Raw genomic sequence first — 6,000 nt, forward strand, 5'->3', positions numbered from 1 at the left:
AGATGAAATACTGCCATTTGCAACAACATGGATGGACCTTGAAATAATCATACTAAGCAAAATAAGCCAAACAGAAAAGTTTGAAAATCATACGATATCACATATGTGGGTTATAAACCTAAAAGTAAAAAATGAACAGGACAAACAAACAGAGACTCATGGACATGGACAATGAACTAGTGGTTACCAGAAGGGTGGGGGAAAATTAAAAAATAAAATATTAAAATAATATATAAAAAAATAAATTTTCAAAACGAAATCAAAAACAAATTAAATATTCTAACTTTAATTTGTGTCCTCAGTTTTGGAGTGATAATAGTATTTTTGGTGTTTGTAGTAAATTTATTCTCCTATTTAAGACAGGCAGACAATAAAAAATATTTTCCTAGGCTAAACGAAAAATAACAATTAGCTGTGGGTTTCTAGAGCAGATAATTGGATTGTAAATTAGTGGAGATTGACCATAATTTTGTAGGTATTCAAAAAGAGATCAGAAGTATACTTATCCAAAATAGATAAATATTTGGTAGTATTAAATTACTGTCCTGGATTAGTAACCTGCCTTCTCAGTGTTCCAGATACCCAAAGGTAAGATTGTCTTACTTTCTGGTAACTAATCAGGCACTGACTTGAAATGTTGGCACACTGCAATGTGATTTAGGCAAGCATAGTGTAGCCCTACTTGCTGTATGGAGAAAATAATGATGATAATATTTCAGTGACTCTTTTTGAATTGCCAGCATATGTTTAGAAGAATTATTATATTTTGTAACATGCTTATGTAGCAGCATAAGGGCTAATTGCTGTTGTTTGTTTAGTTTATTGCGATTTGCAAAAATTTGTTACAGCTTAGAGCACCAGGCCCACTTTACTGCATACCTTTTGCAAGGGGGGTGGATCTTAGAATCAAGTATGGATCAGGAAAATAAATCAAGACCAAAAGTTGCAAAAAGAATGAATTAAAAGTCAATCAGTAGGCCAGGCCTGGACACTGAGTACCAGTCACAATGCAGCAACACTGAATTCATTAAGTTCCATGGGTTCGTACTCTTTGTACTCTTTTTAAGTGATCACTGATCATTTAGCAAGGCCCAAGGAGGATGGGAGCAAGTTGGAAGGCTGCCCCCAGCTCTCTGAGAGCTTACATTTGGCCAAAAGAACAGGCCAGAGGCATAAATTAAAAGCAAATCCAAAAAGTCAAAGTAGACCGTGACAGTCTCAAAGGTATGAGACTTCAAAGCCATAGACTTTTGTACTGTATTTGTCACGAAACAATAAATACTTTGAAATTGAAAATACATCCCCCTTTTAAGGAAAGACTCCATCTGATTGGACCAAAGACTAACCAATGCCAAGTATAACATATTTATGATTTATTGTCAAGAGTAGATTACGCACACCAATGGTTTATTTAGTCATGACATTTTAAGCACTCAAAGTAAACATTTTCAAAGTGGTCGAATAACAAAGTGGTGGTGCTATATTTTTCTTAATTTTTTCCTAATATGAAGAAGTCAAAAGCAGAATTACAGAACAACTTGTTTGTGTATGAGTGAAAATAATTTTGGCATCATGCTATAAGAATGGTTCCTTCTACAGAGTCTATAAATGGAATGGAAGGGCTGTTGAAGATGCCTTTCACGGTATGGGAGGATGAAAGTTTCTCAGATGCTCTCAGGTCATTTTGATAAGAGGAGGCTATATTTCCTCATTATTGCTACTGCTGTGAATTTGCAACAAGGAACTCTTCTTTCTTGAGATACTTTACAATCTGCAGACTTTGACGCAAGAATATCTCTACTCTGATAGTTACCTGTCTGGAACATTGTGAGGAGAGTCTGCTTGAGTCTCCAAGTCCATTAGGAAGAAGAATGGATTATTAGAAGCCCAAGAGTCATTTGTAAGAAAATCTGGACCATTGACTGCTCTTATGCTGTTTTCTGGCAGTGCAGTCATTGCTATAGCTTGTGTATTTGACCATGTATGTCTCACCATCTTGGGATACAATAATTAAAAGTCATATGGATACTTGTAATATACATTTTCTTTCAACAGAAATAGGAAAAAGTCATCAACAGTATCACAAAATTCCAGCATTCTGGGTCTTTGTCACTACTAACAATTCTTCAGCACCTTCTGGCTGATGAGAAAATTTCTGGAATGTTGTATAAAGCAACTGTGTCTATCTCTGAGGCAAGGGATTTGTGAACATGTTAGAATTTTACCATAAGTAAATTTGACTTTCAAAAGCATATATGGAAGAATCGCTTATCTGTACATACCTCTATTTACAGTTAATCCTTGATTAAGGATTACCATTGCTGTTATAAGGCTTGGCTTGGTTCCTGACTGGGTGAATACCTTCAAGATGATTTATTTCTAAGTCACTATGAAAAATAACCATACAGTTTCTTACAGTATTATCAATAATATATTATTTTCCATTCTATAGTCTTGATCTGAAACACGAGTTCAAAACATTTATCTTTGAATTCATTACTAGGAAAGCTTCACTTCCCTTGAAGAACTATTAGCCCTTTTTGAAAATGGCAATTATGTAATTGGTAAGGGCACTTGGCTAACAGGAAGCTCACTGGTTTAATTTATTACTCAATGGTATGTTTACTCTTACCTGTATGTTTTTTCTTGGCTCATATTTTAATATTTCTAAATATTTATTTTTAAAATTTGCTATGTGTGTCTTTTAGAGTTGTTCAAATCCTTCATTCAATAAAGTCGTGGTATAATATAACAAAGTAACAAACAAAGGGATCAAGTTTAGGAATAAAATAAAACAACTCTATAGAATTCCCATGGAATTACTTCCTCACTACTCAAGTCAACGTACTGAAGTTTCTCCCTTGGAAATCAAGCCTGGAATTCTTTTTTCATTTTTGATTGAATGTGACTTTGGGAAAATCAGCTGGAAGCTCTACTCCGGGGAGATATCAATGTTAATAAAATTCTAAGGAATTTGCTAACTCATCATTTGCACCCCAATCACGGCATGTTAGAGGTTTGTGTCCTAAAGTCTTCCTTTTTCAATAAACTAGAGAAGAAATATTTTGAAAGAATTTTTGACCATTTTGCTTTTCCCTCCATTAATGCATGAGAAATTTGATCATTTATCTATAAGTGAAATTAGGAGGAAGAGAAACTTAGTCATTCCTGCTGGCAAAACATCAAGTGCTGGAAATTTTTAAAATATTGGGATGGATACTATTATTCACATGGTTCAAAATTCAAAAAATATAAAATAATATTTACTGAAAAGTTTGTCCTAAACCCTGCCCTCTAGCTGTTTGTCTCCCTTCCCAAGACATAACCAATCCTATCAGTTTCTGGTATATCTTTTTCGGAGATATTTTAGTCATATACAAACAAATGTATGTATATATGTATACATATGAGTATCTATAATTTCCCCCTTTTAATAGAAAGTGTAGCATACTTGTTTTGCATTTCAAAAAGTAGTGCACATAATGTATCTTGAAGATCACTTCATAAAAGTAAAGAGCTTTTTCTCATTTTTTAAAAGCCTTCAAAGGATGTAACTTTATGGCTGTTTCATAATTTACCAGTTTTTTTATATTAATGAACATTTGTACATTTTCAATCTTTTCTTAACTATAAATAATGCTAAATGGACAATTTATGTAGACTGCCATTTCTCATGTGCGTTGTAAGATAAATTCTTATATGTAGACTTAATAGCTCAAAGGATATGTACATTTATAATTGTGTTAGGTATTGTGAATTGCCCTCAGTGGAAGTCATGTTAACTTCCATGCACATCTGCTTTGTGACTACTCATTTCTTCATACTTTTGCCAATAGTGTTCATCAAACTTTCTAATCTTTGCCAATCTAATAAGTAAAAAAATAGTTACTCAATGTTGTTTTAATTTGCAATTGTCTAATGGAGAAAAAATATATATATATTTTTTTAGGATAAAGGGCCACAAAGTTATGTGGAGTTATTATCTGATCCTTAATATTGTTTATGAAATCTGTAGCAGGTCAGCATTAAAGTTCAGAGAGCAAGAACATGGCAACATGCCCAGAACCAAGATGGGAAGAAAAGTCAGCAGGCCCCATTTCAAGCATATTTGCCTTGACAGAGTCCCTTATGATGTCCCTAGAAGGTAACTTTTGTTTTTATTTGAATTCAATTAGAAGCTAAGTTTCAGATTAGCCAATGGCCACAAAAGTTGCTTTTAATTACTTAGGGGAGGGCATTTTTTGTTTTGTTTCTTCTTTCTTTAATCTATCCCATGGAAAAATGAAGTAAAACACGTTCCATATTTATAAATATAACTAAGCCACACAACGCAACTGTGAGGAGTTGGACTAAATCATCTGGGTCACCTGAGGGTTATAAAGATTAAATGGTATGTTTAACACTCTGACTATTTTGCTTAGGGAGGAGGCATGTAACTAATTAGCATAACTGCCTGATGACTTGCAGAAGTAATGTCAGTTGTTTGTTTTTGTTTTGTATTTGATGCTTTTGCATAAGGGAGAATAATTCAATGGTGTTTAATGCTGTATCTTTAAAAATGTTCACATTATCTTTTCCTAAAGTCATATGTTAGTTACATGTTTGTCTTTACAACAAGAACTTCAAAAGCACATGAGAATTGTTATCACGTAATGGGATAAAAAGAGATTAGGAGTTAGGTCTATTGCCCTTCACTAGCTGTGCGACCTTGAGCAAGTCACTTCACCTTTCTGAACTTCCATTTCCTCAGTCGAAAATGGAGATAATAATCTGACCACATACTCCAGGTCTTGCTGAAGAAATAATGGAACACTACACGTGAAAAGGCTTTACAATTGTAAATGGCAATACATCTCTTGGTTGATCTAATATTGATAGTATAGAAACTCAAATACAATATCCTCAGATTAAGTCTTAGAAAAAAAAAAAAACCCTCTTAAAAAGCTTTAGCAAGTCCAAACCAGGTAATTAATATTTTTAAATTTTTGATTAGGGTTTTCTGATTTTTACTGATTCAATAATGTTACATCTCTTGTAAGTGGAAGAGCAATTGTGGAAAAGCTTTGCATTAAAATTATACATATAGGAGAAAATATTTTATGGGCCTAATAGTTTAGGAATGAAATTTGTTCTGTTTAGCAAAGAGTAGGGACTTAATTTGCGTTTATTGAAAAGTGGGTCGGGACTCATTTCTCTCCCTGGTGTTCTATTCTCCTTTGCACTTTTTATACGGAGATCTAACAGCTGGAGCTCATTTCTTTAGTAAAGGTAATGAAGATATTACTATAGACCCGGAGTCTGATACTCTGAAGAAACAATTCCCTCTGGGTTCTGGCAAACCTGGGTTCTGGCAAACCTTGGTCCTGGTAACTCTGCAACTTCCCCACGCCCTACCCCACCCCCCGCCCGCCTTCGCTGCAATGCCCTACGGCTAGCGGGAAGTTGGAGAACTCGCGCAAGAACACACAGGTGCCAGGAGAGCAGTGGGAGGCAGATCCTCTCGTCAGCCCGGCCTGGGGTCCGCAGCACTGGGCGCGACAGCGTCCTGGTGGCTCGCGGAAACCTGTGTGGTGCAGGAGGTGAGGTTCAGCCAGGTGCGCAGGCGGCAGCCCCGGGGCGCCGCGTCGCACGTGGCAACAGGTGCAGCGCGGTCCTGCGCGGACGCCCGGGGCCCGCAGCGCGTCCGCATTTAGCCCGGGAGCGCGCGGGGCTTCGGGATTGGGACCCGGGAGCGCGAGGAGGGAGCCACGGGCGCGACGCGAGCCTCCGGAGCCGGAGTATGTAGGTACAGCCTCGCATGCCTTTCAAGTTTATCGGGGCGCAGCCCCCTTGGACGTCGCCTGGCCTTTGTCTCCAGCTGCGAGGCGCAGGCTGGGGCGGCTTGGAAGGGGCGGCACCGGGTGAAGGGAGCAGAGGCGGCCAAGCTTTTTTCTATTTACAAGTTTCCCGAACTCCCCGCCCTTGCTCCACCCCCTGGCGGCCGGAGAGGCGGGAGGAGGG

The sequence above is a fragment of the Pteropus vampyrus genome, unplaced genomic scaffold, assembly GCF_000151845.1.
Source record: "Pteropus vampyrus isolate Shadow unplaced genomic scaffold, Pvam_2.0 Scaffold108, whole genome shotgun sequence".
NCBI classification, from domain to species: Eukaryota; Metazoa; Chordata; class Mammalia; order Chiroptera; family Pteropodidae; genus Pteropus; species Pteropus vampyrus.